The following is a 15,311-nucleotide window of genomic DNA, read 5'->3' as shown; positions in this document are numbered from 1 at the left end:
GTAAAAGTGCAAAAAGAACAAATCCACTTTTCAACAAAGTGGATGCAGAGGAATTACGTTGGATGGACTTCAAGAAGATGGCAACACATGTTTGCTGTACATCATGGCCTCTTGTACAAGAAAAACCATGACTGAGGACAATACAGAGCTACCCTTGCAACTGTCCCTAAATCATGTCATGCTTTACCAAACACATGTCTAACATCTGCTGCTCGTCACATCCATCTGACACATAGAACCGGTTGGTCGGTGTGGGGAGCGAGGAATGAGGTGTCACAAGGACACAGGTTTGAAATGGGGTTGTCAAAAGACAAATGCCAAAAACACTCATACTAAGCTGATCTTGGAACCTTTTTCTGCTTTTGACCCACAGCAAACTATAACCAACAACCATCCAGCCATTTCATTGCAGGTAATATCTTTAGGACTGAAAACTATTCCCAGCTCAGTGCCTTTTTTACTGCTCAAGTCAGGACAAAATGGGTTCGTTTTGAAACACCAGGAGCGCTTTATTCATCTTGTTTTTCTACTTGTTTTAAGACATTTCTTTTTTTTACACTTTATGTACTCACAGGTTGCGAGATTTAAATGAGGGAGTGACATGTGCCAAAGGTTATGAGCCACATTTGGAGCTGCGATGTTGCAAGTCAAGAACCTATCGCACTAAGCTGCCAGGAGTCCCATAGTTGTGTCTTTCATTTTGAGACGGTCATGAGTGACTGGCAAGATAAATCAAGCGCTTCTCAAATAGTTTAAATATTTGAAATTCTATTCATCTGTTGCTTTGTCCAGATAAACCAATACTAAACACTATATAGTACTAATAATATAGTACTATACTAACATACACATTGTCACAGAATGCATGCTCGACACGGTTCACATTTACATACATAATATTTTTTTTAATTGCATTGTTTGTTTGTTTTTACCACATGGCTATGTAATTATACACCAGACCCATGCAAATCTAACCAACCAACATACATATGTTTTATCTAAGAGAGACTTCATTACCTTGGCATATTTGGATGATTACTTAATTCAACTTGAACTACATTGCTGCCATTATTCTCTGTGATTGCTGACAATGCATAGATATAACGTCAGTAAAGTACAAATCATACATCAAGTTTATTTTAAATTGAATAGCTGGCTCTTACAGGTCCACAAACAAAAATAATTAGTTTCCATAAAATATGATTTTTTTCATAACATGTTTTATTAACAAACAAAGTATTTTGAGATTTGTCAACATCATTTCCATATTATATTTTATTATTGATAACAAAAAAATGATCTAGGTTGTTTAACTTTGAATCCGTGGTAGTACCTGTGTGTGCTAACCTTCTTGGTGAAACGTGTTTTTCTCAATTGTAAAACAACATCACAATATGACTTTATGACTAAGCTGTTCATATCTGCTCTTTAAGATGACAGATTACATTTTTGACAATGGAAAAACTCCAGCACAGGTTTTAATTCCCTTTTAAATCATATACTTCCAACATGAATGGAAAGAAAATAGCATGATGCAATTTCACTACATATGCCAAATGAAAGTGGCTGCTGAACCTCTAAAAGATCAAATAAAATGTGCCAAACGAAGTCACTACTCATCTTTTTAAAGCGAAGAATGTGTTTCCTGCTGTCTGCTATGTACGTTCAGTTGTTAAAGGCAGGGCCGGCACATTTAGACAGCCAAACACTTGTCTTCTCACTGGCCTTGGCGGGGATTCAACAGGAACATATGCTGGTTTTAATATGTAAAGCACAGCTTGGGGGAAAACATCCAAAGGATAATTTACTTGGGACATGAAAACTAATTCCCATTTGGTTAAAAGATTGAGCCACTGAAGGGCATTGTGCCCTCCACCTGAGATCGACGCCAGCATCAGAAAGCAGTGTGCCATATATGAAGAAAGGGGCGGGAGGAGAGGACGACAGAGATTTAACGTTTACCTGCCAGTGTTTGAATCAAAGATACTTTACAATGCTTGACAACTTTGGTCAAACTTTATAATTGTCATACATAATTAGAACAATTATTCCCTGACAGATATACTATCAGAAAGCTTAAAAGACTTGCACATTTACAGCATTTTCTGTAAAGGTCCTTAACAATTTTGGTAATGAAAATATACATTTTTGAGAATGTTCTTCCCAACTCCCCAAAGTTGTGTTCATATTTTTTGTAAACAAAAATAACTATAACCTACTTTCAAAAGATATTCCTGTTTATTTAAATATACTATGCAATATAAAATTAATAATAAACTAACAATGATAACTCTAGAAGATTAAGCCAACCATTCAGAGACTGTTAGTTTTCAGCCTAAAAATATCAACATAATGAAATGTGTTTTACTGCTGAATTAGGTGCCATTGTTAGGATCAGTCTTGTAATCTAAAGCCTAGGGAATTTATCTACAGTATAACTTGATTTAAAGACTTCAAACTTTAAATTGAAATCACTAGATACATTTTTTTGTTAACCTGTTAGAAAGCACCCCCAAAAAGGTTTCTTAAAAAACAAAAGATCTAAATAATTCATGTTTTTTGTCATAGTATAGAAAACCAGAATCTGCAACAACTACCTGGGACATCAGCGAAACAGACATGTATATGCACACATCAGTGGTTTAGAAGAAGCACTTTCTCTTTTGAGTAATAGGTTCATTATAATTGACAAATAACCATTAGAGTATAGGTTTATCTTTTCACAAACATCTGTGAGAAGTCTTATTTTTTGCCCTGATAATAAAGTAAATAACACATGGACAATTATTTAGAAAACAGCAGTTTTCAGAGAGAAACTTAAAGAGTCTGTGGCTATATTTCAGTCAAATCAAAATGATATATGGACAATTGAACCCATGAGAAGGAACTTGTGGAAAAACTTATTTTAGTGGGTAAACCCTAAAACATAAAATAAGTAACAATTTGATGTTACTCAGGGAAGATGTATGGCAACACGGCTCCACAGCGAGTAATGATCCACAGTATACTTTAATAAACAATGATGGCCATGTTGCTAGTTTAGCTAAATACGTCCCATTGCAAACTCAGTGTACAGGGAACACACCGGCGGTCGGTTTGACAACGGATGAGCTCTTGGAAGCGAGGGACGATATTTCTTGGGTCCCGATGTAGCCAGCGGATATGTCGGGAAATACTTTTTTTGCATGTGTTGCCGGTTTTTTTTTGTCCGAAGAACAATTTGAGAGATGAGACTTAAGTTGCTGTTGCGAGATGACAGGTACAACTGGGTTGATTGACAAATAGCCAGTTTACAATCTAATTTAAAACTAAATAGCAAAAAAAAAAAAAAACCTCATTCACAGACAATAGGCTCAGAGATTGCATTTCAGCCAATGCGTATTGCTTCCTTTGCTCTCCTTATGAACCTTCAACCTGCATTTCAATACTGTTTCAACATATTAGTCAATAACGAAGACTACAAACGGAAACCAGAACACTTTTGATAACATCTTGTCCTGTGGACTAGATAGATTAGACCGTGCATACAATTATAGATAAATGGATGCTACTTTGCATCATATCCATCAGTAAAAAAAAATCTTTAGCGTCCTATAAGGCAGGTGAACCACTCTTTAATGTATATGACAGTTGTGTTATTGATTCATACATATAGATGCTTTAGCACTCTCTGACGGCCATCCATGTGATTTTCTACAATGCATTTATGTGTATTAAAGGAATCAAATGTAGCATACATGTAGTGCAAGTGTCATTTAAATACAACTTCAGCAGTGCCTGAATTCTGTATCTCGGCTAAATAAAGGACATCACACCAGCGTCACACCCACGCAACTTGTGTCCAACGCTCATGTCTTCAAGTCTGTAAGTTCTCAGCATAATATGAAACGTTTGGTCAATTCCTATGAGTCTTGCTGTTCTGAAGCGGAGGGGTTGCAGATACTGGTTTTCTACCGAGCTCTTGTCACTAATGGACTATTAAACTGCAGTGCATATTGTAGGTCACTTACTCATACGCAGGCCTCCATCACAGTTACAGTGGCAATAAAACTGAGTATAAGCGGTGTCAAACAATGATTATGAGCTGTGTGTGTGTGTCAAACAATATAAGAATTGCAGATGTACAAACATAATAATTTGTTAATGAACGCCTATTGTACTTGTAACAAATCTGTACAATTTAGATCTATTTAATATATTAAACTATGGAAATTGTTATAAAATCAGCTGATTTTTTGAGGGGTATATTTCACAAAATGATTTTTTATGTAATCACATGTTTCACTGCTTTGTTGTCCGTTTTCTATTTCAGATACTTTATGTCAATATATGTGCCATCTAATACCAGGCTGGGTTTCCCAACATGCCAGTGTCCCACAAAACCTTTCCTCTTTTTCTTTAAGAATTTAGAAAATAGACTTTTCCATTGACACTATTGTACTTTTTTTATTACACATCAACTTTTGAATGGTTTTCTTAAATGATGGATTTATGACGCAACTCAATGAGCATGACACTGTCATTTTTATTGAAAGACCAAGTTGCTGAACATATGTTTCTTGCAGGACATTGTTGTAAACTCTCTTGCTGCCGAGATCAACTTCACCCCTATTGACTTGCAGTAGAGTGGGTCCAAGCTGATGGGAAACTGATCCCTATTTGTTTAACATTAACCTGGTTTTAACAGCAGAAACAAACCATGTCCAAGGTTCACAAACAAATCCCACCTTCCTTAAGGATGCACATTACTCCACCAATCTCCAATCTGTAAAGCTTCACCTACATGAGAATAGTAGCTTCCATACAATGTGTTCACCAGCTCACGTAAAAACTAATATAATAAATGTGACGTTTCACTGGGAACTCTCTCAGATGTCACTGTAGAAACCATTGGTTGATGTCACGTGTCAAAAACAGTAGAAAATGTTTTGTACTTTGATGTTGTGAACTCGCAGAGCTGACCTTGGACATGGACCCTGTTTGAGTCTGTCGTTGGAATCAGGTGTGTGTGTATGTGGAAGAGGCTTGATGACAGCTGTTCGTTTTTGACTGACATTAAGGGCACATCTTCTGTCTTATATGATGTAAATAAATAAAAAAAAACACCAAGTATCTTTAATAAGTAGGAAAGACTGTGGCTGTTACTGTATGTATGTATATATATATATATATATATATATATATATATATATATATATATATATATATATATATATATATATATATATATATATATGTATGTATGTATGTATATATATATATATATATATATATATATATATATATATATATATATATATATATATATATATATATATATACACTTTTTGTATACATTTGTATATGACTGATGAGCATGTGATTCTCTGAAGATTGCATTTCATTGTGACACAGTTATAGAGAATTACTGTATACATTGCATTATTTCTCTTTTGTTTTTTGTCACTATAGCATTTGGAATCATTTACATGTTTCCATAAGAAAGATTCAGAGTGAAAAAAAATGGAACAAAACCTGCAATAACTGATTTTTTTGCCCAATTGATGAAAGCAGATACAAGTGGTAAATACAACGCTGATAAATCAACACCTTTAAGTTGAAATGGCATACAATTTCTTATTTATACATTTAGTTCAGGAGGAACGTCATTCAACAGGAGTCATGATTCTTTGTGAATTTAATCCAATATAAACTCTCTTTTTGCTTGTTTATTCTCTTCCAACTGGAAATATCTGACTCTTTAGCCGCTAAATGCTCCTCTATGTTCAACTGGGGCGGCTGTGACTCAGAAGGTGGAGCAGGTCGCCAGTAATCGGACCGCGCGTGAAAGTGTCCTTGGGCGGCTGCATTGGAAACCGATGCTATGAGAGTCGTGAGATTAAACCAGAGCAGTAAAGTTGCTGGCCAGAGAGCTAAATAATTAGTTCAAACTCTTTTTGCAATGTTGAGGGGAGCTGCAGATTCAAGTGATTACTCTCTGTAGGTTTCATTACTACATAAGACCTCTCTCACATTGTCATTTCATGTCATGTTAGTGTACATATATCTATTTGAATCCAGATTAACCTAAACTCCTCGTATGCGGTTTAAATGAGTTGATTTCCTGAAAACTCTTATACAACTAAACAAAGGATTGGCTTTTAGAGGCCCATACAGCAGGTCCACCCACACAGGTGTTTTCACTTGTTGCCTGATTAGCGCTCTTGTCAGAGCTGTGTTGACGTGACTCTCCTGTTAGTTATTACTTTAATTACAACATGTAATATTCAGCGTCGCTCGACCCATCCCCCTCCTTACTGGTGGTCTAATCAGGCTGGGAAAATATAATAACCCATGTCGTGGTGGTGTATGTTGACCGTTTCAGTCGAAAGCTTTACGCTCCTTCACGACTGTCAAGGATTACAGAAATGTATGTGCAAGTTGGTAAAAACAATCATGACATTTGTTTTCTTTTTCTTTTTTTTTTTTTTACAGGTGTCAGCTAGTCCTCATGTCTTTTGGTAGCGTGATTGTAAACCACATTTTCACATCATGTTTTTCCGCCATGGTTTCACTACTTTATCAGTTAATAGCTTGAATTCCACCAAATGACATGCTTTTTGTTATCAGCCCTTTCCATGAGCACCTTCTGAACAGTGGCATGTGCACTGGTGGTTGAAACTCATTTTCTTTAACGTAGTCTCTTCGTACTCACTTGTCACGGTGTAAGAAGATGTCCGCCAACGAACCTGACTGTTCAAGGAGGCTTTCAAAGTTGTGTTGATAATTTTCAGCTTGCATGCAATTTGCTAAATTAAATTGGTTGCCATGCAAACTATGGTAAACCAGTTTTTTTTTTGCTGTTTCCTGTTATGTTTGTTATTCTTGCGCAGCCCTTTGCGGGAATCATCTCACACAGTGCAGCTTCAATTAGTAATAACAGTCAAGTAACACTTAAGCCAGAAGCCTTCAAAACGTTCAATGACAATTCCAATAACGATGTTCATTTCCCTCCTATGCGTTCACTCCCTCATCTCTACTCAGTTTTTATGTTCTTCTCTCAACCTCCAGCCCTCCATCTGTCCTTCTGTCCTTTATCTTTTAACCCCTCACACCCTGTATATGCAAATACATCCCCATTACACTAATTGGCTCTGGGAGGTTTGAATATTTCAAACCATCTTCACTGCACAGAGGAGTGAGTATGGGCTGTGGCATAACATTGCACAAGCTTACGGGCTAGTGGCACACACACACACACACACACACACACACACACACGTACACACACACACACACACACACACACACACAGAATGTATGCAAGAGTGAACAGAGGTCATGTAATTTACACACTGTGCTTGTCATGTTAACCAAATGAAGCAGGGCCAAGTTATGGGGTGCTGACAGTATTATAGTTCGACAGGGAGTTATGAGGGTGGTGTGGGGTTAAGGTGTCTGTACTGTATATATGTGTCAGTCAGACCACCCTGCATCAGAATGAATTATGCAGCCATTATTCATGGTCGCATGTGTAGAGGAAATGCTCTCTGATCTCTGTGTAGAAGAACATTAAGTGTGGTTTGGTATGTTTTCCTTTCCACTTGACCTCTAAGAAGAATTTCGACTGTGAGAGAATTTTTTCGTATATTTTACTAGAGTGTAACTGTATTGGAAAAAAATAAAAAGAGAAGTTGTTCTTGAACTCCTCGGTCAGTTTGACAACATCCGTGGTTCAACACAACAAACACACTCAACTCTTAGTCCACTTAACCGTTGCTCTCAACTGTATTACATAGTCTTCATTGGTGGGTGGAGTTTGCACAGTTGTCAATCAATAGCAGTTTTAGGACTTCCTGTCGGTGTTGGCTTGGTGAAATGCTCGTGAAAATGTGGTGCTGTAACTAAACATATTCAAAAACAATGTATGACAACTCCGTCTTCGTCAACCTTCATCAGATTAATGTTTCAATAGGCTGTAAACATGTAGATGGAGATTTATAAGGAATAACTGACCTTCAGCTTCCTCTTGGTTCTTGTGAGGTAATATAAAGTGTCAGTGACTCTCACTAACAGGGCGTGTCCAATCACACCCACTACAAGACCACCAAGTGTGTGTTTGTGTGTCTGTGTGCATTAGTTTAGTCGAGGGGCGTGATTCCTAATAATGAATCACTGTGGCCTTCGTCATTTGTTTTCTCCTTTAATTTGTTCTCTCTCTCTCCTTCTTTCTCTGATCCATCACCTGCTACATTACTCTCTTTAGCTCCCTCAATTTTTTCACATCACTCTCTTCCTCTTTTTTTCCAAGGCACGTCCCTCTTTAATCAGCTTGGCCTTACATTTCTCTGTTGTTCTGCTAGTCTATATCCTACCACTCTGTCAGCTGAATGTCAGTAACATATAAGTAATCTGAATTCAGGAAATGACTCATGTAGTGATCTCCTTATTTCCTTACCCCAGTCTTGTATCAAAATACTGCTGCTCTGCAACAGATTTGACCATACAGTAATCATTATAGTTTGAAATGTGATATTGTTCAAACTCACAATATATATATTTTTTATGATAGGTGCACAATAAATATGACACCACATTGAGAAAAGGGTAGCTTTAACAACCCTTAAATTACTTAAGGGGAAGCAAAAGCAACAATATGATCAAGTGTAGCTGTTTAAGAATCTTTAAAAACAGTAAACAAGAAGACAGACAAACTGAAATCTCAGCCAACCTTATCCCAAACAAGCAATAAACCACATGATCTGCCTTGCTCCGATATTGTGCACCAGGGTCACCACAGTGGAAAAGAGATGGGCGGGATTGGGAATTAGTCTTGATCCAAATTAAAAGAGCATAAAGGCAACCTCACAAGACTGTGAATCTGCATGTGTTTGTGTGAGTGTTTACAGTAAGTGTCTGTGTAACCACCCCCAACGCTTCCATCTCCCTGCACATGTGCCTTTTGGTATGTATGCATCGACGTATACATTCAGCTTCATTAGTCCTCAAAGGATGAACAAAGTGATGTGTATTTTGTCGACTGGAACATGAATGTATATGTTTGTAGAAGTCACTGCAGTCACTCATATGTGAAATCCTGGTTAATCTCAGAGAACTGTATATACTATCGTTGGGATAGTGTTTCTAGCGACAGGATTATTGTAAATACACCATTAGCACCACTTGTGCAGAAAAGACTTAATCTCAGCTCTGTAGAGCTTTTCATCATCTTTCAGCCCCCATATTAATTGTTATTTTAAGCATTTGTACAGATCATAGATTGTATGTAAGAAGTGGACTGTGATGTTACACGTTCTGTTTGGGCTATGGTTTTGACGCTTCAAGAAAGGGATTTTGGGTGTGGCAATCTTGTTTTTTTGTAACCAGAAGTACAATGAAATACTAAAGTATGAAGAACATACTTTAGGGATATTACACAAATTGTCCTCACTTAATCGTCTGCAATGTGTGTGTTTCTTGTTTTCAGGACTTCTGGGGACATTAAATTGACATACATTTATTTCCTGAAGACTTACCCTACTTCAACCATAATTGCTACCAGCCTTTTAACCCATACGAGAACCTAACCCGACGCTAACCTCACACTGAGTCTTCACCCTATAATGTAATAATTTATGTTGCACAAAAGTGCTGTTTGTTCCCATAAGGAAGGCGAGTCCCCTCAATGTGATAAACAGATTTATGTCTTACAAGACAAGTAAAAGACACCCACACACACTGTCCGGCTTTGAAGTCAGTTCATCGCTGCTCAAAGGAATAGGAGGTCACAGATACACAGCTGATAAAACAAACTGCACGTAACTGTGTGAGTGTGTGTGTGTGTCTTGTAATGGCTGTGATTTAAGGATATGCTCTCAATACCCTCCTACTTCCTGGAACATCGTGTAACTTTATTACCATGCTCTCATTAGATACTTATTGAGACCAATCAGATTGCTTTGTAATCTAATCATTCCGAATATATTATGAGAGGAATCCATTATTACTGCAACCATGCAGCTAATTAGAAACTGCGACGCACCACCTGCTTTGTATTTGTGTCATTGTATATTGTTAGGGCCAAGTGAGTACATTTTAGACGGCCCTCACCTCTTTACTGAGCTGGTTGGGGTTCAAATATGGAGACGTTAGAGAGATATATTGTAGATTTAGTGTATTTCTTGTTGTCCTGTGGTGCATGTTTGTGCCCCAGAGAGTAGGCGTACTTGTGTTCATGTGAATGCGTGTGGCCTCCAAATGAATACTCAGCTCTCGTAAATTGAAAGCTATGTATGGAGAGACAACGCGGTCGCCTTGACCTGACAATAACTCAGATTGTGTGGTGTGCTGGGAGTTACTTTAACTTGACTCAGAAAGCCTGGATGTGTTCTCACTCAAGTCTATGTTTGTGTCTATTAGGGAGTGTGTATCTTTTCTGTTTTTTCATGTGTTTAAAAAAACCCCAACATATTTATCTTTATTTAATTGCTCACTGTCTAACCTCCTTAACGAGAGCAGAAGAGGAAGGCAGAGATGATCGTGAGGAGCAGAAATGTGATTTGGCTATTTGGCAGATGTTTGAAGAGCGACTTACAGTAAGTGAGTAAATGCATTTTTGGGAAGATTCACCACAAGATGAACGGAAATTCACAAAGAGAGGAGGAAAGGAGAAAAGTAATGAAACAACGTTAAGTCGTGACTAGAGAGATATGCAAACAATTAAAAGAGTGAAAGGGATGAAACACACATCCACACATCTGAGACTCCCAATCGACTGCCACAGTTTCACTGGTTGTTGTTATTATTGCAATGGAATAAACATATTCTCAGATAGCTGAGAAAAATGATATTGGAGAGTTTTACTCATCATTTTAAGACAACTCAAGGTTTTTTCAATCCATCAAAAAATATACCCAAGCCTCATTACTGCTGCCAGTCAGACGATAAGAGACTATGAATGAACAGGAATGTACAGTCACATCAGCAACATGAAAGACATTTTGAATCTTAGATTTTAGACACAATTTACATTTTTTTTAAATTATTTTGTAGCTAGAGTATTCAAATGTTGGCCTGGTGAAACAAAATCCTCAGAATGAAAACCGTGATATATTTCATACATCCACCAAGGAAGATGAGCGTACAGCTCGTAGCTAAATTGTAAGTTGTCACAATGGTATTTTATCTAACTTGGATTTCTGCTTAACAACATAGATGAACAACACTGCTATACCTCATTTTACAAGGATTTTTAATCAAGAAAACAGGAGATATTTGCAGCCAAAGATTAGACACATCACATGCATCCTTTCCCTAACACATGCACTGTGAATAGGTTTGGCTGCTGTTGCCGCATCATAACAAGCTTTAGCAGCCATGGAGAGTGTCAAAATTATTTCCCCAAAATATCACAGCTCTTTAGAATTCACATTCGCTCCCAAAAACCCTAATTTATTTATAACGTAGACAGCAGAGCAATGTCATAGTCTTCAGTGTCTTTCCTTTAATGGGTGGTTTGATTGCAGCATAGATTTATCACATAAAAAGAAAAATAACACAAGATTCATAAACCATGAAGATTAAAGTGAAAACAGCAGATTGGAATGCACTCCATGTTCCTCTCTTCTGCTTCTTTTCAAAATCGTAAGACGTGTATATATATATATATATATATATATATATATATATATATATATATATATATATATATATATATATATATACACATACACACACACACACACACACGCTGTATAAACACATGCGTTACTGTATGCAGTGTAATGGTTATGGACAGGCAGGCTCATCTGCCCACAAGCACGCACAGAGTTTAAACCAAGTTTAACAGTAAACATTCCCCTGGCCTGTTTGACATTTGGCCCTTGTGAACTCCTTCTATTCGTCCTGTGTTTCTCAGCTGAATCAACAATCCTCACTGTGCTTGCTTGTGTTTCTGCATGTATAAATTCACAAAAATAAACTGATGGGAATTTATTGATGTTTTGATAATTCAGAACAAGGAAGAAGACAGATGCGTTGATGGCCGTATGTGTTTGTTGGCTTCAAAAACACATTTGGCTTCTTAAAGCAACGATGTGATTCACGTTTTTGAGGCTTTCGATCTGACAACTAAATGGAGGAAAAACAAGCAGCGATTTTTCTTGCATTCATTTAAAATATATATGTTGAAGTAAAGGTAAAGTTAAAAAACTTTGAATGCAGTGTGTGCCGTCTGATGTGCTTTCATTTGTGATATATTCCTCCTCCAGTGGAGGAAGAGTATAAGCAGTTTTTTTTTCTGCTGCACTTTCACACAATAATACAATTGGAAATCTGAGCCACCACTGCTACTGGTCTCTGAACAGTTGTTGTCTGGTATCGACTACAGTTGTTAAACCGCTGCTGAAAAACATCCCAGAGTAAACACTGGAAATATTTTCTAAATGAAAGAAACATATTGCATACTTCGAGCAAGAAAAGGGTCAATTCAGGATTAAAAATAACTACATACAGAACTACAGACTATATGTTGTCTCTGCCGAAGGGGTCAATCTGGAGTATTTACCTAATACCAGATTTCTTTTTTCATCCACTGGAGTGTCCAAGGTAGCACAGTTGTATTTCTGTATCAAGTGTGGATATATATATATATATATATATATATATATATATATATATATATATATATATATATATATATATATATACACAATGAATGTGTGTGTCTGTGCGATGTCAATGCCTTTTGTCTGCTTCCCTTGAGTGAGGATTTGGTGTAAGGCACAATAGTCCGACAGGACATGCTGTCAAAACAAATCACCCTCTGTGTGCGTGCGTGTGTGTATCATGGATGGATTATTTTGTTTGCGTGGAAGTGTGTAGACTTTATAGTACATGGTGAGACTCGCTGCCCAGTAATTTCGGACTCTGTAAACTGGAAAGTAGTTTGGTAATGTAAACTTCCAGCAGTTGTACTGTGTTACATTTAACAGCTAAAACACTCAGGCAACAGATACAGTAAAGTAAGTAATTTAGATCTGTGGTGTTTTAAAAAAAAAAAAGTGGCACACAATTAATCAGTCAAAGAGCATATTGGCCACAGCCAGACTCAAACCAGTATCGACAAAAGAGTCAATCTCCTCTGGCTGAAAGTGTGTTTGCTCCATCCACCTCGCCTCCCACCCACCAGTCTGTCTCACTGTTCAGAGTACGTCACTCGCTCCGAGCATTGCATTCAACTAGATGCGTTTAATATGGCTGTCCAACACCACAAATACTCCTAATTAACTTTCCATTGGCATTGTTTCCGTGGTGCCAACAAGTTATTTTAACACATTACCTGCCTCATCATGTGCTGTGAAGAGGTTGTGCTTGTGGACATGTTTCTGTGAGGCTACCCTGCACTGAGAGAGAAAACACTGGACTTACATTATTCTGTTTGTGGAAAGAAAGGCTAAAAAGGCTCCTGCTTTTGCTATGGGCTTGTTTTGAAATGAAACTAGTAATGTTTAACGTAGTTTGAAAAAGTTATATTCGGTTATAAACGTTGTCTTGACCTTCAAGTTGAATAATCCCTTCCAGCTGTTTCCATCACACTAGTTTCTAACTTGTTCTAACATACAGCTGCAGCTATCTTACAGAAACAACATATTCTCTGGGGGCAGGTGCAGGACGAGCGACCGAGACTGAGGTCTAATCCACTGCAGCAGTTCTGACGTTGCTCTGACGTTAACGCTGTGTGTGTCTGTGTGTCGATTCCTGAAGGGGAATTGATTTTGTGCACCCATGACCATTCCCTAAGCACTTACTGATCATTTTGTGAGTGTCTGTGTGCGATAATGAATTGTCCAACGATGAATCAATTATGTTTAACTTAACAAAGTGAGGATTGCTGTTGTTATTGGCAACATGTTGGAGGTGGAGTTATCCTCTGTTTGTCTCAGTGCATTTCCTTCTTTTCAGCCCTTTTCCTCTCTTCATGCTTTCAATTTCAAAGTTCTCTACATGTCGTTGCACACAGGTTTCCCACATGTGGCCTTTCATCCATTTCACTTCCTCTCCCTTAAATTCTGAATAAATTGCAACACCCCAGCAGACATTTTTCTCTTCATCTCCCCTATTTAAAACGTCAACTACTGCATGACCAAGATGCTCCACGTCAGCAGTTTTAGAGGCTCTATCATGAAAATATTCCTACTCACGGGCGGCAGAAGGAGTTTGGCAGCCGTAACTTCAAAGCGTGCATCACTGCGTAGTGAGAGTAGTTTACTTTGAGAATGTGACCGCTTCACCAATGCCAATTGTTGGCATTAAAATATTTCATGCTGCTGTAACTGAGTCACCTTGAAGATGGATTTTAGTCATTTTTCTGCTTTCCACAGTTATCTGGTTGCAACACCACAGACACGTTGCTTTCTGCTTTTACCTAATCCTTAAAGTGATCTCTCCCCTCAAGAAATAGATTTTAGTCTTATTATTTCTTAACTTCCTCTTCCCATCTTTTTTTGTCTTGGTTTTATTTTGTTTTGTTTCGTAGCCTCAATTAGCCTCCTGCTTCCTTCTTCTCTTTCCTTTCCTGTTTCTCTCCAAGGAAACGGGAGTGACTCTCTTGTTGCTCTCTCCTACCCCCTCCTCTCCATCATGCCCTTGTGACTGCTGCTAGAGTTCTGCCTGCAGCACGAGGTTGCACTTGTGCAGATGGCTAGGAACACGCGCGCGCACACACACACACACACGCACACACACACACGCACACGCACACACAGGTTTGCATTAATACAGCTGGGTGGATGTAGGTGCCCCAGATACATAAGGAAAATAGGGCAGCAATAGTGGTTGTGATTAAGTTGAGTGACTGTGTGCATGTGTGTCCTAAGGACGCTTGTTATGCAAATGTGAGGGAGGGTGAGCAAATGTCATCTTGGAAACTGGTGTGTGTGTGTGGTTATTGGGTTCAAGATTAAGGAAAGCAATAGTATTCTTAGGTTTAGTGTGGAATATAGCACATATCGTCCAGTGAGCAGACTGTGTGAAGTGAAATAGAGACAACCTTCTGCCAACTGAAATCCTGTATCTTATACAAACTTCAATTTAGTTCAAAAAAATACAAATCTTCATATTAAATACAGAACATTTCAGTTAATCATTGCAAAGATCATTTTTGTAGTTGACATGTTGAATGTACAATTCCATAAAGATGAAGGCAATGTTTTAGTAGAAATGTAAAATATGGAGCACTCAAGGAGACGTAATAATTACAAATACTTAGAGTGTCTTTTAGCGATGGGCTAATGGTGGTACTATTAATGGTAAACTACTGTGGAAAATAGAAT

The 15,311-nt window shown here is 37.8% G+C and overlaps 1 protein-coding gene across 1 annotated transcript in view; it reads left to right on the top strand.

Annotated features, from left to right (window-relative positions):
- Positions 1-5,119, top strand: part of gucy1a2 (guanylate cyclase 1, soluble, alpha 2) — a 39,189-nt gene extending 34,070 nt beyond the window's left edge. The window contains exon 9 of the mRNA XM_068584736.1: positions 1-5,119. This exon is cut by the window's left edge and continues 717 nt beyond it. The gene's annotated coding sequence lies outside the window, so the exon portion shown is untranslated.
- The last annotated feature ends 10,192 nt before the right edge of the window (positions 5,120-15,311 follow it).

The sequence above is a fragment of the Clinocottus analis genome, unplaced genomic scaffold, assembly GCF_023055335.1.
Source record: "Clinocottus analis isolate CAN_PGR_092001 unplaced genomic scaffold, fCliAna1.0.p SCAF_2, whole genome shotgun sequence".
Classification (NCBI taxonomy): domain Eukaryota; kingdom Metazoa; phylum Chordata; class Actinopteri; order Perciformes; family Cottidae; genus Clinocottus; species Clinocottus analis.
Note: the sequence above shows the minus strand (reverse complement) of the source record. Positions and strands in the feature narration are given on the sequence as shown.